General features: G+C 44.8%; 1 pseudogene across 1 annotated transcript in view; it reads left to right on the forward strand.

Annotated features, from left to right (window-relative positions):
• The window catches only part of LOC306886729 (usherin-like), a 249,435-nt pseudogene that overhangs the window by 72,965 nt on the left and 149,576 nt on the right, over positions 1-26,894 (forward strand). The window contains exons 22-29 of the transcript in view: positions 12,541-12,667; positions 13,150-13,251; positions 13,343-13,531; positions 13,631-13,761; positions 14,071-14,339; positions 14,735-14,938; positions 15,472-15,551; positions 18,947-19,133. The product of the transcript in view is annotated as an usherin-like (transcript). The remainder of the gene's footprint in view (positions 1-12,540; positions 12,668-13,149; positions 13,252-13,342; positions 13,532-13,630; positions 13,762-14,070; positions 14,340-14,734; positions 14,939-15,471; positions 15,552-18,946; positions 19,134-26,894) is intronic.

Raw genomic sequence — 26,894 nt, forward strand, 5'->3', positions numbered from 1 at the left:
GCTCGGCTACCAACCCCCGCTATTCCCCTGGACGGAGGAACCCGCAGAAGTTCCAGCTGTGGACCACTGGTTCCGAGAGAGTGAGAGGGTTTGGGACTCAGCCCACATCCATCTCCAGCGGGCAGTGCGGAGACATAAACGCTTTGCGGACATCCGGAGATCCGAACCCCCCCAATACCAGCCAGGAGATCGGGTCTGGCTGTCGACCAAGGATATCCGTCTCCGCCTGCCCTGCAAGAAGCTGAGTCCCCGCTTCATTGGTCCATTTAAGATCCAGAGGCAGGTGAACGACGTCACCTATGAGCTTCAGCTCCCCCCCAGGTATCGCATCCACCCCACCTTCCACGTCTCACTACTCAAACCCTTCTCCCCCTCTACCCCAGGAACCACCGGACCGGACACGCCCCCTCCTCCGGAGATGATAGAAGGCGCCGAGGTCTACCGGGTCCGCAACATCCTGGACTCGCGGCGACGGGGCGCCCGGCTCGAGTACCTGGTTGACTGGGAGGGGTATGGCCCAGAGGAAAGATCCTGGGTGGTCAGGGACGACATCCTCGACCCCTTGCTCCTCGAAGAGTTTCACCGCAACCACCCTAGTCGTCCCGCACCCAGAGGCCGAGGCCGCCCCCGTCGCCGTGGTAGGGCGTCAGGAGCCGCCCCTGGAGGGGGGGGTAATGTCAGAGAATCACAGTCACCTGCACCTTCATTAGCCAGATCCCAATCACCTGAGTACTGATTCCCCGCACCTGTCACCGGCTAATGAACCGCACTATATCCACTCACCACAAGCACTCCTTCCTCGTCCGGTCTACCGTTCACTACCCGAACCTAGCCTGACTTCTAACCTTGTCTTACTTACCTGCAGACCTCCAGATCACCCCCGCTCCAAGTCTCCACCGCTCCTGGTCTCCACCGCTCCTGTTCTCCACCGCCCCTGGAACTTCCTTGTCCTGGTCCTCCCCGCGGCAGTGCGCACCGCCGACTTCCCTTCCTGGATCCTGTCCCCGCTCCTCCGCTCAGCACTCACCCTTGCACCAATTCAAATAAAACCCTGTATTGACTTTACTCCTCCGTGTCTCCTAGTCTGTTCGTGACAATATCTGCATGATAAATACTGGCCATTATTAACTAATTTATTACAAAGCATCAAAACATCTTTGTACCAATAGGTGTAAAAACAATCCCCTATTTTGATCAAATAATAATTTATTATTTATCTTCATCTTTCATGTCAAGCTTCTCACAGTCACTTCACACAGGTCTGCTAAATATGTGAGCACAAACATTAAATAAAAGTACTGAAAACATTTGAAAGTGATGCAGAAACCCACGTTTTGTATTAATCTAATTTTAATATTGATATTTTTTTAAAAGCATTGATACCAAATAAATAGCTTTTTGTGGAAACTGTTATACTTTTATACTGTTATACTGCTATAAGTAGCTTGTGAGTATCAATATATCAATACTGCTGTACTGATGTACCCATCCCTAGTAATAATGTAAAAAAAAAGATGAACAACTTATCTTATCGGCCAGAATTTTAATATCTACTTTAATACCTGGTTTAGTCAGAAATGTGTGCATCTTGATGGATGAACTATCAAGTTATTCTGTGCTAAAAGAGTTTTTGAGACCAATTAACTCGTTACCCGCAGACATTGGGTGGGAATAGCAATAGCATGCTAATTATGCACTCCGCAGCACTAGCATGCGGGGTTGAGTCTATTGCTCTGATGATGAAAGCAATCATGAAAGATGGTTTCACATTAGTGTCCAGGAGACCACCGAGGAACTCTCCCCACCAATAAGCGCCATTGCCGAATATTGCCGGTTTTGCATTTGTAAACACATTTTGTCGGGGTAGTTTGATAATTATAACTAAAAGTGGTGTCATGCCCAATTAATGTCCCCTGATAGCATGCCCATTAGTTCCCCCATTAACGAATTCAACAATTCTAATGGGATTAGCACCATGGGATGCTAATTGAGCGTGACACAGGGAACTGGTATGCTTCCCCACACACTCTTTCTAATGATGAAATTAATGAGCATTTTATGAAACACTGTCTCATGAAAGCGTATTTAGTTCCTGTAAAGGCTGTCACAAATGATGCTGGTTTTTTCCCAATGTCTCCTTATCGGAGTCTCTCAGAGATAAGCGTGTGATGAGTGGTTTCCAGGCATATAGTGAGGAGAGAAGGTCTCTCCAAGGCCCATGGGCATGATTAGTTGCATTAGTTGCATGGACAGTGCCCATTTCATCTTAAACAAACTCAAGGGCTATTAAGCAAGAGTACGCTGCTCACTATGTTAATGACACACACTACATCTCCGAAACCTATAGCAGCTTCCATAGGACTGTTGTGGAACAGATCTTTTAATGAACTCTTTGGAGAGTTAGTGCGTAAATTCTTTTTGCCATGCTCACTGTTTTCCATTGACCATTAGTTTTTATAGTTAAAGGGAGAATTTTCAGTATCTTCTAAGTGATCGACTGAATCATTAGTTTTTAATTGTTTTTTAAGGTTTTAAGTTTTTTAGCTGTTTATATTCTTTGAAGTTGTGAATTTGATCATTTTAAAGCAGTGGTTCTGGGGCCCACTGAGAGGTATCAGCAAATTTGCAAGGGGGCCACAGGATGACTTAAAATTATTTAATTGTATAAAAAAATTGGATATTAAAAGTAAAACGTTAAAAAAATGCTAAAGATAAAATAATAATAATAAGAAGAAACAAATGATGAAAATTGGTAATAATTTTCTTTTTTTCCCCTCAATGCTTTTTTGATATTTTAAAATCACAAAATGAACTGTGGTAATTAATTTAATTTTGTATGTGAACAAACACCTAGTTTCTGTATTAAAAATAAACAAATAAAATTTAAAACAAGCAGCCTTTTCAAAATTACATCAGAAAAACAACTAAAGAAAATGGCCTGTATGGGGGAGTTTTAAAAACATTGTGTTGGACAATGTGTTGGCTCTTGAGTTAAAAAGGTATAATAGAATAGTTTAAATGAGTTGGATATTTCTATTAAATCACTGTTCTGGTTAAAAAAATGGTCCGTCTGATTTGCTCAACAGACTGAGTTCAACTCGTGGTCTCAATGAATCAGTCATATTGGTTTCCAGCCTGCTGAAGAAGATTTTCAGTGAATAATGGCTTAAATTTTGGTGTTTTTCTAAAATAAAACTACTATATTACTTTTTTATATAGGAGTGTACTTTCTTCGGGGTAGTATGGACTTTAATGGTATTTTAAAGGCAAGTTTAAGGCCAAATTCTATGCACTTGCAAGAAAGAGAACGACCAGCGCATCCATCCGTCTCTTTTAGTGCTGCATAGAAGAAAGAAATGATGGACGAAAAACATGAGGGTGAATAAATGAAAACAGAATTTCAGTTTTGGCTGAGCCGTTTCTTTGAGCATATCTCAGTATTTGTGTGTTTAGCTAAAAAAAATTCCCTTGAAACAAGACCTAATTGATAATTCATGAGTGCAATTAGCAATTAATTTATGCAAGTAGATGATTTGTGGTGTAAATATCCTCTAGCATTGCTCCAGTGTTTTCTTAAAATTGATGAATGCTGTGACTGATCGTTTAGGGTTCAGTCATTAGGACTCCCTAGCTGATGCTTACGGCACGTGACTGAAACTTGAATGCGTTGCATCAGATGTTCAGGTCGTGATGTCGTTGACAGGTTTGCCTCTCACTGAACAAGACTGATATGATTTTTTTAGTTTCCAAACATCTAAAATAAACATTATTTCAGTAAACACATTTTGGTCTGGCATAATTAAAGTTAGCTGTTAAACTGCTGGCAGATGATTTTATTCAGAAAGGCTTTTAGTTGTTGTGACAGAATTGATCTCCCATCGTAAAGAAGCCCCACTGAATACTTTCAAAGGGAGGAGGGATAGGAATGCAGTGTTGTGTCTGTCCTGACTTCTCCCTAAAGCTGTTTCTTCTTCTTTCTCTCTCTCTCTCTCTGCAGTAAGCATATCACAGGGCTGACTTCCCTCAGCATCCACACACATATTGATTTGATCATTAAATCTTCATCACAAAGAGGAGATGCGATACTTTGTGTCTCGGTGCTTTCACTGCAGAGCACTCAGTCAGGCTGTTAAGTGTATGAACCTGAATGATGTCATATTTTAGCAGGACAATAACCCCATCTTATGTTGATGGTGCCAGCCCATGAAATTTACTGCTTTTGGGGAATGTCCTATCTCCGGGCAGAATTCCTCAGTGGGTTGAGTTCTGTGCCAAGAGGGATCAGCTGCTAGTTTTTCAACTTCATCTCCAACTTCTCCTCTATAAACTCAGCATTGCAGCGTAAATGGTCAAAGTTAGTTTTGGGTAAATGTCAGTGTTACCAGTTTGTGCCCAGTTTATCTACCATCTATTTTATCTACTAAGTAAGTATGCCTACCTGTTACATCCAGTGACCTTGCACTTTTATTGAGCTTGAAGCTTATTTTAATGCTGACTCTGGAGTTAAATGTGTTTACTTCCAAAAATTTAATTCAACAGTATCTACCAGGGTTGTGCAAAATTCTGAATTAAACTATTGGCTCACTTTCAAGAATTTGAATGGAATTGACCACAGCACACAGGAAGTTGAATTGGGATTTGAATTGGTATGACAGGAAGTGGAATTTACTAATTCTTCATTACTCATTCTGAGAAATGTTTTCAAACCTTAATCCAAAAAAATCTGTCTCTTGTCTGTAGTTCTATTTATATTTCTGCCTGTTGTTCTATTTATATTTTTGTCTGTTGAACTATCTATCTATTGTTCTGTCTTTCATTCTGTCTATCTGTTATTCTGCCTGTCTGTCGTTCTATCTGTCTGTCTGTAACGGAGTGACAGAAGCGTGAGGTGTGCGGATCCATCTGCAGAGCTTTATTAAAAGGCGTGGTCATGAAACAAGCATTGGTCGATACACAGCAAACAGACATAGATGAGGCAAGACAAAGAGTATTCCTAGGACAAGCGTGGGTCTACGATCGGCGAACAGTATCCAACAGGGCAAGGCAAAGAGAGATAATCCAGGTACGCGAGCAATAATCTGGGCAGGGGCAAACACAATCAGAAACAGCAAGGCAAAGGGTTAAACCAAGATACACAGGCTAGAATGAAAACAGGCAAAGCAAGACTATAACTATGAAAACTATGATAGGGTGCGTAAGGTAGCTATCAGCTAGGGTAGCGATATATGTGCTTACAATACTTGGTGATCTGAATGAGGAAGTCCATGGTTTAAGTAAAGCGTGTGATAGGAATCAGCTGTGTAATCAGTGCTTTCAGCTGTGTGTGTGTGTGTGTCACCAGTGCAATGGTTGATGGGAACTGTAGTTCGGGGGGGGGGGGGGGGGGAGTGCAACAGTAGTGTAGTGCAAGAGTCCACGTGGTGAGCGGGTGACCTCTGGTGGTGAGTGAAAGGAAGTTCATAAACCAGATTCGTGACAGAGACCCCCCCCCCCCAAGGAGCAGCTTCCAGACGCTCCTATCTCACTATAATCCAGGAGGGCGGTGGAGCAAAGGCGGAACAGGTCCATGTGGAAGTGGAGAGACTGGGGACTGAGGCAGAGCTGGCAGGGAAGAGCACCAAGGCGAAGCAGAAAACCAGAGTGAAACCGACAGAGCAGGGAGCCAGGGTGCAGCCAGAGGCCAGGACAGGGCCGACAGAGCAGGGACCCACCAGGGCGGAGCAGACGGAGCTGGAACCCACCAGGGCAGAGTGGACGGAACCGGAGCCCACCAGGGCGAAGCGGACAGAACAGGAGCCCACCAGGGTGGAGCAGATGGAACTGGAACCCACCAGGATGAAGCAGAAGACCACCAGAGCGGGACAGAAGACCACCAGACTGGAGCAGACTGATCAGGAAGTCATGACAGAGATGGAAATCTAGGGAGAGCAGAGACAGACAACACAGGCAGTGCATTCACAGTCTCAGGGACCGAGACAGGGAACACAAAAAAATCATCAATAGGTTCACTGACTGAAACTGGACAGAACGACAGTTCATAGACAGGGTTGCTGGTTGACACGGGACAGGTTGACAGTTCAAAATCGGGTTCATTGACTGAAACTGGACATGATGACAGTTATTCATCATAAATAAATATTCTCTATGGCAGTGTAGTATTTGGACCAATCAGACACACAATTTTGCATTTGATTTAACAAATCAATTAGTTATTAGATTAACAAATAATCACAGACCCCCCACCCAATACACATACTGGCTGTAAGTCTGTCTGTAAATGACCACAGGCCTCTGGTTCCTTCCTTGCTCAAAGAAATGCGGTCAGAGCAACTAACTCTTGCATGCTCTTTAAAACATTTTCCTCCCTCCTTTGTCCTCCTCCTCCTCCCCCTCCTTCATCATCTCTAACAGCTGACGACTTTGCCACATTCTTCATTAATAAAATTACAAACCTCACTGCACAATTTTCCACACCACAATCTATCAAACACATTTTACCAGCAAACATACACTTGTTCACATCCTTCTCTCCACTCTCAGGCAGAAGTCTCTAAACTCATCCTTTCCAGTCATCCTACTACCTGTCCGCTTGATCCTATTCCATCTCATCTCCTTCAAGCCATTTCTCCTGCAGTTGTACCTGCACTCACTCACATCGTTAACACATCCCTTCACACTGGAATTTTTCCCTCAGCATTTAAACAGGCTCGTATAACTCCACTTCTTAATAATCCACTCTTAACCCAACTCTTTTAGGGAACTATAGACCAGTTTTCCTTCTTCCTTTCATTTCAAAAACACTTGAATGAGTTGTGTTCAACCAAGTCTCTGTCTTTCTCACACAGAACAACCTCCTGGACAGTCACCAATCTGGCTTCAGAAGTGGACATTCGACCGAAACTGCCTTGCTTTCTGTTGTTGAAGTCCTAAGACTTGCAAGAGCGGCTTCCAAATCTTCATTACTTATCTTGATGGATCTGTCTGCTGCTTTTGGTACGGTCAACCATCAGATCCTCTTGTCAACCCTACTGAGAAAGGGCATCTCAGGAACTGCACTCCAGTGGTTTGAGTCTTACCTCTCTGATAGATCCTTCAAAGTATCTTGGAGAGGTGAGGTATCCAAGTCGCAACATCTAGCTACTGGGGTGCCTCAGGGCTCAGTTCTTGGACCACTTCTCTTTTCTGTCTACATGGCATCACTGGGTTCTGTCATTCTGAAACATGGCTTTTCATATCACTGCTATGCTGATGACACTCAACTCTACCTCTTATTCCATCCTGATGATCCGACGATAGCTGCTCGCATCTCAGCATGTCTAACAGACATTTCTTGCTGGATGATGGATCATCACCTTCAACTCAACCTAGCTAAGACAGAACTGCTTGTAGTTTCAGCTAACCCATTGCTTCATCACAATCTTACCTTCCAGTTAGGCTCATCTACCATTATTCCTTCGAAAACAGCCAGAAACCTTGGAGTTGTGATTGATGATAAGCTGAATTTCTCAGACCACATTGCTAAAACTGCCCGGTCCTGCTGATTTGCATTATACAATATTAAGAAGATCAGGCCCTTTCTCTCGGAACATGCAACACAACTCCTTGTTCATGCTCTTGTTCTGTCCAGACTTGACTATTGCAATGCTCTCTTGGCAGGTCTTCCAGCCAATTCTATTAAACCTCTACAATTAATCCAAAATGCCGCTGCAAGATTAATCTTTAATGAGCCGCAAAGAACGCACGTCACGCCTCTGTTCATCAATTTGCACTGGCTACCAATAGCTGCTCGCATTAAATTCAAGGCATTAATGTTTGCCTACAGAACCACCACAGGCTCTGCACCCCTTTACCTAAATTCATTATTTCAGATTTATGTGCCCTCTAGAAGCTTGCGTTCTTCAAGTGAACAACGCATTATTGTGCCATCCCAAAGATACACAAAACCACTTTCACAGACTTTTTCATTAACTGTTCCCATCTGGTGGAATGACCTGCCCAACTCAATCCGAGCAGCCGAATCCTTACCCATCTTCAAGAAACGGCTAAAACTTATCTGTTCCATCTTTACTTGACCCTCTAACTCTAGGACTCTCTATTCCAGTTTTTTTTTTATCTATGTCTTTTTATTTAAATAAATAAATAATAATAATAATTATCTGTACTGCGTTAGGCTAACCAAGACTTGTAATAGCACTTGCACGTTGTTGCTCTTTTGTTGGTTTTGATTGCTTCTTATGTCCTCATTTGTACGTTGCTTTGGATAAAAGCGTCTGCTAAATGACTAAATAAATAAATAAATAACTCACTCACACCATCTGCCCTTAGGAAAGAGACATTAAAATGGACTCTTCTTTGAATGAACACACATACCTTCAGGTCATTGTGCATATTATTATTGTTCTTGTATATGTTTTTGCATATTGTATCCTGTTTTATGCATGATTATGATAGAACACTAGTTAATATTACCTCAGGTATATCATGTTTGGTCTCTATCAATTCGTCTTCGGATGATCTAATTGAGAGTGTATATTATATGTCGACGCCTATGCAACATATAAGTGTTCTAAGAATCTTTAATAGTTTGTATATCAATGTCCAATCCGGTTCATATGTAAATTACCATGCATGGAGACAAAGAGTCGTAAACTTTCCCTCCAAAAGTTCAAGTCACCATAGGCGCTTTTGACTCCCAGAGGTGTGACCTCAATAGTAGATAAAGCTCTCCCGTAAGTGATGCCCCTGCAGTCTGCGGTTCTGTTAGATTCTGAGAAGATGAGGATGTGAGCTAAAACTCTTCTGAACATTCTAAGTTTTGTACCAGGCCTTGCGGCCTTGACTTTCCATTCAACAAAGGATACTCGGACCTCAGCAGATCTCTTTCTTCGCTCTTTTCCACTTTCTACCTGGAAAGAACATTTCTACCTCAGAACATCTTTGGAATTCATCACTCTTCAACCCGGAAGAGCGTGATCAGGAATCCAAAACCTTGAAACCATTAAGACTTTCATCTGAGACTGCATTCGGGACACTCATCACGATCAAATGCATTGCAAGTATTGTACATTTAACTAAACAAAACAGAGGTTATTAGTACAAGTCATAGACCCCGTTATAAACTGTGCTGATGGTTTTGCTCAGGTGGTTAAATGACTTTTTCAATAACTGCATTCTCTGGTTTTCCTGATGGTTTCATCCATCAACTCTCATTAGCCCTTTCCCCATGCATGAGTGATTGTATATATGTTTGTTTGTTAGACTAGTTTGCGTTAGTGTTTAGTTAATAAAAGTTATGTGCACAAATTACATGAGTTTCTGGTTCTGCCTTGCAAATTAAATGTCTCTTTACGATTTTGACCCTCGCTACACACTTTAATGCATTAATAGGAAAGTATTTCCTGTGGCCAAGGAAATATCCTTTCTTAGAGTTGATACTAACTTGCAATGAATGTTCGCTGGACGGACAGATCATTTGATGGCAATTTAATTCTGCTACAGTTATTACGGTCACACGATATAAATAATTGTAATTAATCACAATTAAATATAATATAATTGATATACAATTCCCTTTTGAGCTTATAAATTGTTACAGCAGTGACAGAGTTAACATGAAAGACACGAGATGCATTGATAGTCTCTGGGCTCATGACAGGCGGGTTTAAGGGTTCAAAGGCGGGTTTCTGGGTTGTGACAAACAGGGCAACAAACTCGGTATTGGCCTCCTTGAGAGTGGTTGGACAGACAGACAGTTCAATATTAGACTCATGGACTGGAACATGACATACAGATAATTCAGAATTAAACCCACTTGGGGGTAGTGGTCCGGCAGACAGACCAAAACCGGGTGCATTGACTGAAACTGGACTGGTAGACATTTCAGTAAGTGACATTAAACAGGTAGACAATTCACAATCAGACTGAAACTGGACAGACAGAGAGCTCAGAATCAAACTCATTGACGGAACCTGGATAGACAGACTGTTCACTAGGGGTATCTTTGGCAATGACAGAGTTAACAGGGCATACAGAAAGTTCATTTAAAGTTTCCATGGCAGTGACAGTTAAAATAGACTGTTCGACATCAGTAGAGACGAGACGGACAGGCAGTTCACAATCAGTTACCTTGGCTAGTTCAGAACAGGGCGATAGTTCAGAGATGGCCTCCTCGGCCGGTTCGGAGCAGGGCAAAAGTTCACAGAACAACCAGGCCATGACAGAACAACCAGGAAGTTTATAGACGGCCTCCATACCTCAAAAGGTTCTGCAGCATCAGCCGCCACCTCTAGAGACACCATAGTGGATGCTGCCACCTCGGGAGGTTCCATGGTGGTGTACGCAACCCAAACACACCAAAAAGCGATCCCCATCATGGGAAGCACTTTAGACAGGGGAATCAGTTCAGGGACAGGAGGGCTAAAGTGAGTGGGTTTGGGGATGCCAGCTGTGCGTGCAGACACTAGTGGTGCATCCCTCACACTGGATACCAGACTAGGATACTGAAGGACTGACCTTGAATATCTGGGTGTGACGGCCAGGACGTGACAGTACTCTGGATGATCAGCTGTGACGTGGTGTGACTCTGGATGATCCGCTGTGACGTGACATAACTCTGGATGACCAGTTGTGACACGGTGTGACTCTGGATGATCAGATGTGACACGGTGTGACTCTGGATGATCAGCTATGACGCGTCGTGACTCTGGATAATCAGCTGTGATGTGACGTAACTCTGGATGACCAGCTGTGACACGGTGTGACTCTGGATGATGAGCTGAGACGTGAAGACACTCTAGAAGTCCAGCGGAGATGTGAAGAGACTCTGGAAGACCAGCGGAGACGTGAAGAAACTCTGGAAGGTCCGCTGAGACGTGACTTGACTTGTGAAGATCAACTGTGACTTGACTTAGCTCGTGAAGATCCACTGTGACTTGACTTGGTTCATGACGATCAACTGTGACTTGGCTTGACTCATGAAGATTAACAGTTATTTGACTTGACTCAAGAAGATTAACTATGACTTGGCTTGATTCATGAAAATCAACTGTGACGGCCATCTTGCGATCGGGCTTCGCTGTTGCCGCCATTTTGTGCTCGTGCTCCAGTGCGGCTGCCATTACATGAGTGAGTGCATTCCTCCTCCACGACACCCACAGTGAATGAAGCGCCAACACACAACAAAGCATAGTCCATAAACTGGCAAAGTGATGAACCATCGCTTATGAGCTTAGACCTCATCGGTTGATTAATGCCATCGCAAAAAAACTCCAGTATTCAACAGGGCAAGGCAAAGAGAGATAATCCAAGTACGCGAGCAATAATCGGGGCAGGGGCAAACACAATCCAAAACAGCAAGGCAAAGGGTTAAACCAAGATACACAGGCTAGAATGAAAACAGGCAAGACTATGACTATGAAAACTACGATAGGCTCCGTAAAGTAGCTATCAACTAGGGTAGCGATATGTGCTTACAATACTCTGCGATCGGAATGAGGAAATCCATGGCTTAAGTAAGGCATGTGATAGGAATCAGCTGTGTAATCAGTGCTTTCAGCTCTGTGTGTGTGTGTGTGTCATCAGTGCAATGGATGATGGGAACTGTAGTCCGGGGGGGGGGGGGGGGTGAAGGGTTGTGCAACAGTAGTGTAGTGCAAGAGTCCATGTGGTGAGCGGGTGACCTCTGGTGGTGAGTGAACGGAAGTTCATAAACCGGATTCGGGACACTGTCATTCTGTCTTTTGCTCTATTTATCTGTTGTTCTGTCTGTCATTCTATCTATCTATAGTTATATCTTTCATTCCTATATTTTCATTTCATGTTGCATCTGCAGCCAATGAGCTTACTGCTTTACATTTAAATGGCTGGTTAGCATTCACTAGAGCATTTCGCTGCACGCTTTCAGAGTTCCTCTGATACCCTTCACCTTCAACAGCTCCACCTGGATAGATCTGCTATGGGTTATTTTATTTATTTATTTTTTGTGCAGCAGCAGTATGTCTTAAATACTCATGGCACCATACTGGCATACGTATTGGCAGTAGCAAGTTCCTGTACTTGCTTTGCAGCAGTAGCAATAATCTACAACAACAGCAATAACCAACAGTAGCAGCAATTCAACACCATAGCAGATCTATTCCGCCAAGACCAAATGTACATTGTCTTATCCATTAACATGCTAAAATCTTCCAAGTGTTGTCATGATAGAACTATCATTCTGTCTATCTGTCTGTTTGTTTATTTGTTTCAATGCTTTATAAACTTTTTTTTAACCTTTCAACAAGGCTTAGCCAACCATTCAAAGTTTTTCCTGGCAAATAGTTTTTCTAGTGCAAAACCTTAGTTATATGAACTTCTTTATATTTCAAATAATTTTACAGTCTTTACAAGATCAAATTGCATTCCTGCATCCTGTTTATATTGAAAGTGTTTAAGGGAGGGGAACGTCTCCTCCTCCTAAAGCTGCTGATGAGCCATAATTTGTGCAGTGTGTGTGTTGTGTTCATGATAAGCGAGTGATTAACCCTCAGCCTTTGATGCTAGGCCTCAGCCGTGGCCCTCAGCCCTCGCAACGATGGAGGTAGACGCTATAATGACAACCAGTGGCACCATCTGATCGCTACCAGGAAACAGGCCGTGGGAACAATCATTGTGGACAATCAATACAACGGTAATGACGCACACACATATGATACTCATAGACGAGCCCCGCACCCTCACTTCTGTCCTGTTCTGTTATTCAGTGCCTGTAAAGTCCCCCACTTGAACAGATTTCTAGCAAAGGAATTATCAAGGTTAATCGTTGCCATTCATTGTGTGATTAGAATAATTAGGCCAAAAAAACCTCTCCTTTCCTGAACTTACATTTCAATTAAGACTGAAGGTGTGAAGCGGAGTCTCCCGCTTCCTGTCTCAAAGCGGTCTCAGGGGATTTTTCCCACCAGAGGGAGGATTGCTTAATCTCAGTCACTCTTTTGGAGTAATATGACTTTATCTGCACTAGAACACCAACTGAAACCATTGGAATATAACAATAAAGTTGTTAAAATACTGCTGCGCCCTGCTCTGATTATTAGACCCGCCAGGAACAATCTCAGAAGAACATTATTGTATTGATTTAGCATTGGCATGTGTTCAGGAGTATCAGGTCAGGATCAGCATCAGCTACAAGTGGGAGCACCATCATCGGTCAGAACACGGGTGTTTTCATAGGATGGATTCCAGAGAATTTCACCATTCTTAGACAAGATGCTGGTAATTTATCTCTAAATATTTTGATTGACAATATCCATGTATCTACAAAGAGTTGCAAGTGCTTTTTATATATATATATATATATATACAGGTCCAGCCAAGCTGGTGCAGCAGGGGTTTGCTGGGTGTTTGAGGGATGTGATGGTGCAGAAATCCAGTGGCACTACTGATGCATGGGAGCTTCTGGACTGGGACACAGCACTCGAAAAACATGAGACCTATGAAAGCTGGGAGGGCTGTCCTGCTGTCTCTGAAGATGGGGTGTACTTCCTAGGACATGGTACATCCTACTTTAGACTTCTTTCACATGGTCTGATAATTTGTAGTGTTAATGTTGAGATTTTCTAACTGAGTCTATTTCTTTAATTTTTATTTTCAGGGTTTCTGAAAGTCAAGCCTGAAATATTCACTGGAGGAGATTATTTTGAAATATCATTTGAGTTCAAAACTGATCAACTGAATGCAATGCTCTTGTTCGCTTATGATATAGATGGGAAAGATTTCATTTTGGTAAGTTTGCTTAAATCTAATCTAAGTTTCCTTGCACTTAGTTTAGTGCAATTAATTATTAACACAAATTGTGCAACTAAGCAAAAAATTGATCGTAAATTTTATACATTTAGATTTCATGACTTTAAATTAGTCATGGCACATGACTTGTGCTTAATTTTGTTGTTCAAGTACAACCTCAGTGCTGCAAGATTTTGCAAGCATTGATATCTGATTAAGTGCGATAGATTCAGTTCATTAACGATATATGCTCGCTACAGTGTTTCAAATCATCGCTGTAACTGTTGCTTTTGTCCTTATGGCATCCAGGCAGAGCTGCAGGGTGGAGTTCTCTTCTGGGTGTTGTGTTGGGGTGAACAGACGGCAGAGTTGAGCGTATGGGTGGGCCTGTCCTACTGTGACGGGGCTGGAACACTGTAAATGTGCTGAAGAGAGGCCTGTTAGTGGGCGCTGGCCTCAATGATGTATATGAACAGTACAGAAAGGGCATCGGCGGCCCTCTGACCATCAGCTCTCCACTCTATCTAGGGGGAGTCCCACCTGGTGTAAAGCCCTGAACAAACACAGCCTTCTGCATGGTGAGTCACTTGCTGGTTATTTATAGGTTTTATTATCCTGAAAACCTCAAACTCAAACTTCAAAAAAGTTGGAAGCACCCTCTGATATATTTTTCTGACTTGAGTGCGAGCTCTGTTTTTAATTCTTTTAATTCTTTATTATTATTTCTGCAGTAAACTATTTGAGACATTATAGTTATAGAATCGTAGTGTATCAAAATCATAGTGTATCATAGTGTATTTTTCAGACATAACTGAAAAAAATGTTAATGTACTCTATCTGTCTGGAGTTTGCTGACTGTTTTTGTTGTTTCAGATAAATCCAGCCAGTTCAGAATGTGACTTAAACATCTTTCTTCCTTTGTCTCTCCTTCTGTCTTTGTCTCTCTTTCATCCTCGTCTGTGCTACGCTGCAGGTTTTGGGGGCTGCATCAGGGATGTTAGATTCGCGCGCGGGCCTGTCGTAAGCTTGGCGGCCGTGTCCAGCAGTGCTGTCAGAGTCAATCTAGATGGATGCCTGTCAGCTGACACCAGCGTTAACTGCAGGGGAAACGACTCCATTCTGGTGTACACGGGCAGAGACAGGAGCGCAGAGGACCTGACACTGCAGCCCTTCACGGGTAAAAGCAGCATCCGACCCCTTTTCGCAAGCACATCCCCACCAGCGCGATAGCCAAGCCTCATTGACCCGCAGCTATTTTGGCCTCGTGTTGCCTGCCTTGTCTCTGTGTCAGGCGATTGTTTGGCCTGATTTGTCTTTTCTGCTTGGGGTTTGTTATTGTAAAGACCAAACAGAAAAACAACATAATATGTCCAGCCCAGCGATGGGCGCAGACACGACACGACACCTGGGGCGCGGAGAGGTCATATCTAAAACAGCTACTGCTGTCCCCTTCATCAGCAATACTGCAAAACTGTTGAGAACTGCACCTAAGCTAATGTGCACGGACAAATATAGCCAAGGTACCTCTCTTGTGAGTGATGGAGATGGAGCGAGAAACAGTTTGTGGGTTACTGTGAGCAGGGTTATGCATCAACGAGGGAAACATTCAGGGAAATAACTCAAATTGTCAATACATGAGCATGAATGGTATAGTGAATAGTATGGAGAAAGAAAATGTATTTTTAAATAGTTTTTTCTCTTTGTGTACAGAGTATTTGTACAGAATGATGGCATCAGGAGAAGGAGGTTGGACAGCCGTCTGTGGCAGCGGGGGCGCAGCAGAGAGACTGGTAGGACAGTTTGAAATTGGCAGTCAAATGTCAGCAGTTAGGCTTTTGATCTTACTGGAAAAATCCTAAGGTCTGATGTATGCACTTTCCTTCTTAAGGGTAAAATATATGTATATATACATATAATAAATCCAAATCAGCATATTATAATGATTTCTAAAGGGTCACGTGACACTGAAGACTAGAGTAATGATACTGAAAATGCAGCAATCACAGGAAGAAATTACATTTTAAAATATATTCTAATAGAAAACAATTATTTTAAATTGTAAAAATAATGTTTGACAATATTACTGTTTTTACTCTAATTTTAATCAAATACAGTAAATGCAACATTGGCTGTTTACAGAAACATAAAAAAATTGTGTTGACCCCAAACTTCTGAGCGGTAATTTACAGTAATCTTATATGTAAATACATAAAGTACAGTTTATGTTCCCAAAAAATACAGTGTATTCTGGCTACTCTTTACATTCATTTATACTGAACACACACACTCCTACTTCCTCACCTGAGACAAAAAGGCCTACAACTTAGCCAGCACTACAGGCTCCATGTGGATATTTGTATGTGTCATAGTTTTCAGGCCAGCCCATTTTATTCTTATCTGCACAATATATGTAGCAGTCAAGGAGATGAGATGTGCTTGAAGATAGCTTATCATGAAGCTCTCGTGAGAGTTTCCATCACACACACTGCCTTATTACAGATGAAGATTCTGTCTGGTAGAGAAAGAGAGAGATGGTGGTGTCCTTATTGAGACAAAGAGCCTTAGGTATGTTGAATGATGGTTACATATTTAATTTAATTTAATTTAATTGTGCATATGAATTAAGCACAAAAAAAACAATAGACTTTGCAGGCTACATTGGTCTATGAAATATGGTTTCATTTTAATGGTTATAAATGTGTATCTTTAAATGACATATTTGACAGTTACTACAATGTAAATTGCCTGTTGCAACCCATTTTATTTATGTAAATTGATTAATTTTCTGGTTTCAAGTGTCTCACAGAAGTGAGTACACCCCTCACATTTTTGTAAATATTTTATATCTTTTCATGTGATAACACTGAAGAAATGACACTTTGCTACAATGTAAAGTGGCGAGTGTACAGCTTGTATAACAGTGTAAATTTGCTGTCCCCTCAAAATAACTCAACACACAGCCATTAATGTCTAAACTGCTGGCCACAAAAGTGAGTACACCCCTAAGTAAAAAAAGTCCAAATTGGGCCCAAAGTGTCAATATTTTGTGTGGCCACCATTATTTTCCAGCACTGCCTTAACCCTCTTGGCATGGAGTTCACCAGAGCTTCACAGGTTGCCACTGGAGTCCTCTTCCACTCCTCCATGACGACATCACGGAGCTGGTGGATGTTAGAGACCACTTGACTCTGTGGGGCATCCTCACCTTCCGTTTGAGGATGCCCCACAGATGCTCAATAGGGTTTAGGTCTGGAGACATGCTTGGCCAGTCCATCACCTTTACCCTCAGCTTCTTTAGCAAGGCAGTGGTCGTCTTGGAAGTGTGTATGTGGTTGTTATCATTTTGGAATACTGCCCTGCGGCCCAGTCTCTGCTTCAGTATGTCACAGTACATGTTGGCATTCATGGTTCCCTCAATGAACTGTAGCTCCCCAGTGCCGGCAGCACTCATGCAGCCCCAGACCATGGCACTCCCACCACCATGCTTGACTGTAGGCAAGACACACTTGTCTTTGTACTCCTCACCTGGTTGCCACCACACACGCTTGACACCATCTGAACCAAATAAATTTATCTTGGTCTCATCAGACCACAGGACATGGTTCCAGTAAACCATGTCCTTAGTCTGCTTGTCTTCAGAAAACTTTTTGCGGGCTTTCTTGTGCATCATCTTTAGAAGAGGCTTGCTTCTGGGACGACAGCCATGCAGACCAATTTGATGCAGTGTGCGGCGTATGGTCTGAGCACTGACAGGCTGACACCTCCACCCCTTCAACCTCTGCAGTAATGCTGGCAGCACTCATACGTCTATTTCCCAAACACAACCTCTGGATATGACGCTGAGCACGTGCACTCAACTTCTTTGGTCGACCATGGCGAGGCCTGTTCTGAGTGGAACCTGTCCTGTTAAACCGCTGTATGGTCTTGGCCACCGTGCTGCAGCTCCGTTTCAGGGTCTTGGCAATCTTCTTATAGCCTACGCCATCTTTATGTAGAGCAACAACTCTTTTTTTTTTCCAATCCTCCGAGAGTTCTTTGCCATGAGGTGCCATGTTGAACTTCCAGTGACCAGTATGAGAGAGTGAGAGCAATGGCACCATATTTAACACACCTGCTCCCCATTCACACCTGAGACCTTGTAACACTAACGAGTCACATGACACCGGGGAGAGAAAATGGCTAATTGGGCCCAATTTGGACATTTTGACTTAGGGGTGTACTCATTTTTGTGGCCAGCGGTTTAGACATTAATGGCTGTGTGCTGAGTTATTTTGAGGGGACAGTAAATTTACACTGTTATACAAGCTGTACACTCACTACTTTACATTGTAGCAAAGTGTCATTTCTTCAGTGTTGTCATATGAAAAGACATAATAAAATATTTACAAAAATGTGAGGGGTGTACTCACATCTGTGAGATACTGTATATTAAAAGTACTGAATGAAAAGTAGAAAACAGGATTTGATTTTATCCATTAGGAATAAGTTTGCTAAACCAGTGATCAAAAATGAATTCCATCAGGCTTCTTTTTCGCTCTCTGTATAGTTACACATTTACTTCCTGCCATTCCATAGCAGTATTATTTGGTTAAGGAAACCTCTGTCATTTGTAATAGCAGCCCTGTTGGTACAGATGATGAATCACAAGGACTTCCTACTTAAATGTGTATATACCGCATTATAGGTCAGACCAGCGTTCCAGTGGTGGATATATCACACACATCTGCTGTCTGGCTTGTTTTGATTGTATAAACGAGTGTTAAAGAGATTCTGTAGCCTGTGACACATCATAAATGATGCTTGTTGCATTTCTGCATATGTTTGACTGTTTTATTTATGCCCCCTAAAATGTGAATCCTGGAGAGAAAGCAAGCCGTCGCTTGATGGGCGTGAAATATAGCCCAGAATGAACGCTGGATGTACAGTCATATTAAATCAGTGCTGAAAAAGTTACAACTCTAATAAATTGTATTTATGCTAATGGTTCGATATGATTTACTGTGTCTATTAAAAGTGAGGAATGTGTGTGCTGCTTTTCTTTGGCCTGACACACACTTTCTCTCCTTCCCAATTGGATTCTCACACTCTTGTTCCTCTCCTCCCCCTTACTTTGCCTCTCTCTTTCTCTCTCTGTCTCCTGCTTTGCTTCTCCACGTGTCTCTCTCACCTACTATTTCCTGTACAGTTCCACAAAGTGTGCTGCCTCCCTCCAGAGTTGGGAGTGTAAATGGTTCCAGCGTGGAGGTGAGCTGGGAGGAGCCGGCGGAGGTCAGAGGTGTAATTGAGAAGTACGTACTGAAAGCATACAGCCGGGACCATCCCTCCTCGCCCCCCCATCAGCGCCACCTTTCCCCACTCTCAGCATCTGACAGGTAAGGGCCACGCCGTCTACCTGGAGCTTGGCTCTGACACCTTTTAACCCTTATGTTCCGTTTGGGGTCTCAGAGACCCCAGGGCCGTTTTAATAGCTTGAAAAACATACTTAACATCAAGTTATCAGGTTAATTCTTAATGATATCATGAATTTGACGGGAAAATAACATGTTGATTTTGAATTTATTATTTTAGCTGACCAGAACCTGTGCGAAATGTCTAAAATACCTTCAAAAAAGTATTTTTTTCACTTTTAACAAGAGTGCTTATTATGGAAAGAAATACTTAAGTGTGAAATGAATGTAATGTGCAGTTAGTTAGGACTTAAGCGTACATTTTTATGCATTTTCATTATTTCTTCTATTATCTTTGATCATTATTTCTTCTATTATCTTCTATTATCTTTCTTCTATTATCTTTAATGTAATTTCTACTGAAACTTGTATGTCATGTATTTGTAATTACACATTTGTAATGATAAAGTTACAATTTAGTAAATTTAATTTAAAATTATAAAGTACTATGTTAGTCACATCAAAATAAATGCACTTCTTTAAAGTTTTAAAACCATTGTTTTAATCTTTTGTCATGCTCTAGAGTAAAACTTTTAATTGGAATTTTTTTTAAGTGTACTTATTGTGTTAAAAACATAGTCATGAAAATTACTTTAAGGATACTTATGTGAAGTTTTTTTTAAATATACCTTTAAGATGTAATGTACCCTACAAGTGCACATTAAATGCAATTAAGCACACTTCTTTTTAACAAGGGTGACAGAATGTCCAGGCTATTTTATACAATTAAATGGTAAGTCAATGGTAACCATGACTATAAATCAAGATTTTCAGAGAATAAATAAAAAAGTTTTTAATTTTAGTTTGTTCGTCACGCTGAGGAACATCATGTGGCTTCAGAAGACTCATAATAGAGTGCACACTTTTTATTCTTTTTGGAGCATGACAGTCCCTGGTCTCTATTTACTTTCATTGTATAGAAGAGAGCAGCCCAAACATTCTGCTGAACATCATTAGTTTGTGTTTTTTGGAAGGCAAGTTTGTAATGACAAGAGGGTGTGTAAATAACACAATTCTTGTTGTTTTGATGAACTGTACCTTTAAAAGCAAAATGCATTAATGCTCCAGACAGTCTGTAGTCATGGCAGTGTTCCCTATGTGACATTGCAAGTTTATAGATTGAAAATCTGCTTGGTTACTTGAAATTACTTCAAAGAACAAATGAGGATCTTGAAACAACGATTACGTTCTCAGATGACCAATCACTGTGGCTATACTCTGTCTCTGGGCAAAGCGTAACAAGAAGACCTTTTTTTTTTGCCTTGTTCTTGGCACGCTTCAACCTGCGCAAGCCTAAGCCGCACTAATTTATGATAGCCGTGACACCAAAAGCAGAATTACACAGGCAGATAAAAACTCCGAAAGCAAATGAGTGGGTAACGAGAGGAGAGCGGGTCAGGCTCTTAATTGAATTAAAAGACGTCTGACAAAAAAAAAAAAAGTTACACTTACCTGGCCAATTATAGCTCAGCTGGGGTGTTTACCTTCCAACTCTTCTAAGATCTGTCTGCTACATGGATACAGTGGAAGCTAGCCAAAGATTCACTCATACACTCCATTAAAGGATCCTGCCTTTATTTTGGATGACAAATTAAAAAAATAAATCCAGTTTTAAAGTCAACAAATTAATTAAAGGCAGCACTTGCTGAGGTTGTCTGTTCTGATTCATAAATTATTACAGAACTATTTTTTTTTTTATATATAGCCTGAATGTTTGGTTTCTAAATTAATCTAACATTTCAAAGCTCTGTAACTCGTTCCCTGAAGGAGGGAACGGAGACGTCACGTCGGGTGACCGACGAATTGGGATCTCACTTAGAGAGACCAATCCACTTCGAGTGTAACTAAACGAGCCAAAGCACATGCGATTATTGCATAATAAGTAGGCAGCAGGTGCAGCGCATATTCAGGTTTTCGCTGAGGAGCCGAGCCGGTGACCTGGCGGCTAAGCGGTGGTACAACAGCCGTGGCGTCGAGACGTGACGTCTCCGTTCCCTCCTTCAGGGAACGAGGGTTACATATGTAACGGAGACGTTCCCTTTCAGTCGGTCACTCCAAGTCACGTCGGGTGACCGACAAATTGGGATCCCTACCAAAGGGCCACGGATACTGCCCCTTCCAGTGCCCTGTGGAAGCCTCCTGCGTCCCTATTTTTTGGCGCAGGTCAGGCTTACCACAAGAAGACCAGTTACTGTTGCTATGGCGCTACCCACTCAGTAAGACTGGATAACACTGGGAAAATGTACCCGTTCCACTTGGAACAGGAACGCTGCGGAACCCTATCCTTCCCAAAGGAGGTTCAGAAGCACTTACACATATGAACAACCGTTTCGGTGCATATAAAAGATTAGAGGGGATTGTAGCCTCTTGGACAATGGCAGAAAGTCTGCTGAGGAAACACGGGCTCTGAGGCTATACCGTGGACTTTACACATATGGGATCCAATTAGGTCTCACATATGGAACCCAGCCCTCTACCGGTTCTCACGGATTCATCGAGTGAGGGCCTAGCGCCAGACGCTCTGCCACGTCTGGCTGCCGAGGAACAGAGGAGCTCGACAGGGTCTACAGTACGGACTCTCTGGAGAAGTTTTAGCAAGCCGACCCGAAACCGGAGCCTCTCAGTGCTTCTACCCGTCTGAGATGAGAATACAGGAGGAAACCGGTTCCACACGAAGACAATAGAATCTAGCGAACGTGTTAGGGGTCGGCCAGCCCGCAGCTCTACAAATATCTGCCAGCGAGGCACCGCGAGCCAGCACCCAGGAGGATGCAACACTTTCTAGTAGAGTGAGCTCTCAACCTGAACGGGCAGGGCACACCCTGTGCTTGATAAGCCAGGGTGATGGTTTCCACTATCCAGTGGGCCATCCTCTGCTTAGAGATGCATTCCCCTTCTGCCGGCCTCCGTGACAGACAAAGAGCTGGGTCCTGAGGTCCTTCTGAGGTCCTGAAGCTTCGCGTCCTGTCAACGAAGAATCTCAATGCTTGGACGGGACAAGCAAAGCTAGGGCTGGGTCTGCCTCCTCCGGGGGAAGTGCTTGCAGGCTCACCACCTGATCCCTGAAGGGAGTAGTGGGAACCTTGGGCACATAGCCGGGCTGGGGCCTCAGGGTTACATGGGAGTCAGCCGGCCCAAACTCTAGGCACGAATCGTCGCCCGAAATTGTGTGCAGGTCCCCTACCTTCTTGATGGAAGCCAATGCAAGCAGAATCAGAGTCTTCATTGAAAGAAACTTCAGCTCAACTGTCTGCAAAGGCTCAAATGGGCCCTGCTGTAGTGCTCTGAGCATTAGAGACAGGTCCGAAGAGGGTATAGAGGGGGGCCGTGGAGGATTTAACCTTCTCACCCCCAAAGGAACCTGATGACCAAGTCATGCTTCCCCACCGACTTCCCTTCCATGGGGTCATGGTTGGCAGCAATAGCAGCCACATAGACTTTAAGGGTGGAGGGAGACAGCCTTCGCTCCAACTCTTGCTGCAAAAAGGACAGGACGACTCTGATCGGGCACTTCCGGGGGTCTTCTCGTGAGAAGAGCACCATTCGACGAACAGGTTCCACTTCAAGGCGTAAACATGTCTCGTAGATGGCGCTCTTGCCGAAGTGATGGTGTCAACTACCTCTTGGGGTAGGTCACCTAGAACCTCCGCGTCCCGTCCAGGGACCAGACATGAAGTTTCCAGAGGTCTGGACGCGGGTGCCATAAGGTGCCCCGTCTCTGAGTCAGTATATCCTTCCTCGGAGGAATCTGCCAAGGAGGGGCTGTCACGAGGAGCATTAGTTCTGGGAACACAGTCCGAATGGGCCAGTACCGTGCCACGAGCAGGACCTGCTCCTCGTCCTCCCTGATCTTGCACAGTGTCTGTGCGAGAAGGCTCACTGGGGGAAACGCATACTTGCGAAGGCCCCGCGGCCTACCTGAGCGAGTCCGAAATGTCTCCAATCAGCTGGACCATCTGGGGATGGAGTCTCCACTCTCCGGGGAGCGCAGCTCATGACAGCTCGTCGGCTGCCCGGCTGAGCAAGCCCGGAATGTGATTGGCACGAAGCGACCTCAGATGCTTCTGACTCCAGAAGAGGAGGTGGCGGACGAGTTGCGACATGCGACGGAAGCATAGACCACCTTGTCGGTTGATATACACAACGGTCGCAGTTTTGTCCGTGCGGACCAGTACGTGCTTGCCTCGTAAGTGCGTCTTGAGACCGTACAAGTCCAGGCGTACTGCCAGCAACTCTAGACAATTGATGTGCCAGTGCAGTTGGGGGCCTGTCCAAATCCCCAACACTGCAAGCCCGTCGAACGTGGCCCCCCAGCCGGTGATGGAGGCATCCATGTAAACCACAGCATGCCTGGAGACCTGTTCCAGGGTCATTCCTGCCTGGAGAAATGAGAGGTCTGACCACGGGGTGAAGGTTTGACGGCAGGCCGGTGTGACTCGGACCCGGAGAGTGCCGCGTTGCCACGCCCACCTCGGGACTCGGCCATGGAGCCAGTGTTGAAGCGGTCTCATATGAAGCAGCACCAGCGGCGTGACTGCCGCAGCAGCTGCCATATGCCCCAGGAGCCTCTGAAATCGTTTCAGTGGGACCACCGTCCTGCTCTTGCACGTATTCAAGCTGTTCAACACCGACTGAGCACGTTCCTGTATGAAGTGTGCTGTCTGATCGACCGAATCCAACTTTATACTGAGAAAAGAGATCTTCTGCGTCGGGGAGAGTTTGCTCTTTTCCCAGTTGACCCGAAGGCCCAACTGGCTGAGATGCCAGAGCACCAGGACCCTATGTTCGCACAACTAGTCCTGAGACTGAGCCAGTATGAGCCAGTTGTCGAGGTAGTTGAGAATGCGAACGCCCTGTTCTCTCAGGGGAACAAGGGCTGCCTCCGCAACTTTCGTGAAGACACTGGGTGACAGGGACAGCCCGATATACTGGGCATATCAGTACAGCCTTGTACTGATATGCCTGTCCTTCTAACGCAAACCGCAAGAATGGCCTGTGGCGCGGAAGGATCGACACATGGAAGTACGCGTCCTTCAGGTTGATCACTGCAAACCAATCTCTGGCATGGACGCACCCGAAGATGTATTTCTGCATGAGCATCTTGAACGGAAGCTTGTGAAGGGCTCGATTCAAGACACGCAGATCCAAGATTGGTCTCAACCCACCGCCTTTCTTGGGCACAATGAAGTAAGGGTTGTAAAACCCTGTCTTCATATCGACTGGAGGGACCGGCTCCATCAAGTCCTTCGCCAGTAGGACAGTGATCTCCCCACACAAAACATGAGCATCTGCTGCCTTCACTGCTGTAAGGTGGATGCCCCTGAACTTGGGAGGACGCCAGGCGAACTGAATCGCGTAGCCAAGTCAGATGGTCCACAGGAGCCATCGAGACGGGTTGGTTAGCACTACCAGGCACCCAGACACCGTACAAGCGGGACCACCGATGTACCCGCGGTGGGGCAGCGAGGTGGAATGCAGGGACCCGCCCCGTGGCGGACCAAAGAGCGTGCGGTGAAACGCTTACCTGGTTCCACAGTTTGGCAGAGGGTGCATGAGTAGGGCCTTTTGATGACGCTTTTGAACCGCCCATTGCTGCCTGCTGGCGACAGAGGGGGATGAGTGTGGTCCGGTGTTGGTCCGTCCGTGACTCTCCATGCCCTCTTGGGACTATTTTTTTGAATATACAAGTGTGGGCGGACACAGGGAGGCGGCCTCGGTGATGAGCAGGCTGGGGCACTGCAGCCGGCGGACGGGTGGAGGCAGCAGCTGCCCGCTGGGACAGGACATGTTGGATCGCCTCAGTCTGCTCCTGTGCAGCCAAGAACTGCTGGGCCATGTTCTCGACTGCGCCACCGAAGAGGCCAGTCTGGGACACAGGGACCTTGAGGAACCGAACTTTGTTGGCGTCCCCATGTCAACCAGACACAGCCAGAGGTGACGCTCCTGGACCACAAGTGTGGACATCGCACAACCCAGTGATCTTCGTCGCTCGTAGAGCGAGGTCAGTAGCGGTACAAAGCGCTTTCAGAACTTCCGGATCGTGATCACCCTCGTGCATGTCCCTCAGTGCTTTTAGCCTGACAAACCTGCAGTAACGCCATAGCGTAAGGTGGAGGCAGCTTCTCCACAGGCCACATAAGCATCGCCGGACAGACCAGACAAATACCTACAGGCCCGGAAGAGGAGGCATGGTTTTCCCTGCCGGGTGGAGGCAGTGTTAGGACACAACTGCATCGCAACCGACCGCTCCACTGGTGGGACCCCCGTATACCCCCTAGCTGCAACACCATCGAGGGTGGTGAGGGAGGAGGAGCCAGCAGGTCGGTTTCTGGCAGTAAAAGGTGCAGTCCACGACCTGGTAAGCTCCCCATGCACCTCCAGGAAGAGAGGCACCGGGGCAGGGCGCTGAGAACCAGCGCAAGCTACCCCGAGAAACCAGTCATCCAACCTCGAGAGCCCGGGACACGGTGGAGGTCTCCACTCGAGCCCTACCCTCTCAGCGGCCCGACCCTCTCATTTCTAGATCCGACTCAGGCATTGCTACTGCCAGAGCAGCAGCGCAGCCGGATCTTCTTCTCCAGAAAGCTCCGCCTCACCCTCCGATGCTGTGATGAACATCCGGTCATCGGGAGGAGTGCAAGGATACTGCTGGTATGCCCCTTGTAGAGGGCCCAGCACGTTCCACTGGCAGCTCAACTGGTTTCGGAGCACAAGAGGAGCGATGGTCCCTCGAGGGTTGATTCCCTGGAGGGTTTGCCACCACTACAATCGTCAAACCACCCGTGCCACCGCCTGAAGTAGTCCTCATCTGTCTGCAGCCAGAACGAGAACCAGATCGAGGCAGAGGCAACAGAGCTCCGCCCCCTTTGTCGAGGTAACAGAGCCTGGCCCGCAACTCCGAGGTGATCGTCTTCCCACAATGAGAAGATGACTCATCCACGAATGCCACCCCAGCTTGCTTACTGCCCAGGCACGTGAGGCAGTGATCATGACCATTACCCGGCGCCAGGTAACGACCGAATCCAGAAACGCACAGGTGACACGTTGTCTGTAGCAAGACCCAACTCGTCTTTACAAAGACGTAACGTTGAGTTTGCCAGATGCAACGTCGTCTTTAAAAAGACCACCCATGAATGCTCTTTTAGGGAAAAAGCTCTTTTGGCATGCTGAAGCGCACAGGGGAGATGGTCGCCTGCAACACAAACGGGGTAGTGCAACCCGATGTGTGCAATCCACACGACACGGGAAGAACCACCGCCGCTGTAGCGCCGTACCACCAGCACGTGAGCGTGCTCAACTCGTTTAGTTACACTCGAAGTGGATTGGTCTCTCTAAGCGAGCTCCCAATTCGTCGGTCACCCGACGTGACTCGGAGTGACCAACTGAAAGGCAACTAACATTTCAAAGTGCAAAACTAATTGCGATTGACATAAAACAGGTTTTTCTCATTGTTAATGTGCTGTTTACTTTAGGTAGGATGTTTGTTGAAAATGAGGGACTAATTTGACTAACTTCCAAATGGTAGGTGAACATGCGTCAGAATATCATTTGATTGGATGTATGTGACCTTATCAAAACAGACCAGCTGAGAACAAACATTACTGAACTGAGGCCACGTCTTTAACATCTTCCAAAACAATCACTAATGGGTAAAAGTCCTGAGCGATGAATTAAAGTCAGAGGCAT

This window comes from Barbus barbus (assembly GCF_936440315.1).
Source record: "Barbus barbus genome assembly, chromosome: 20".
Lineage (NCBI taxonomy): Eukaryota > Metazoa > Chordata > Actinopteri > Cypriniformes > Cyprinidae > Barbus > Barbus barbus.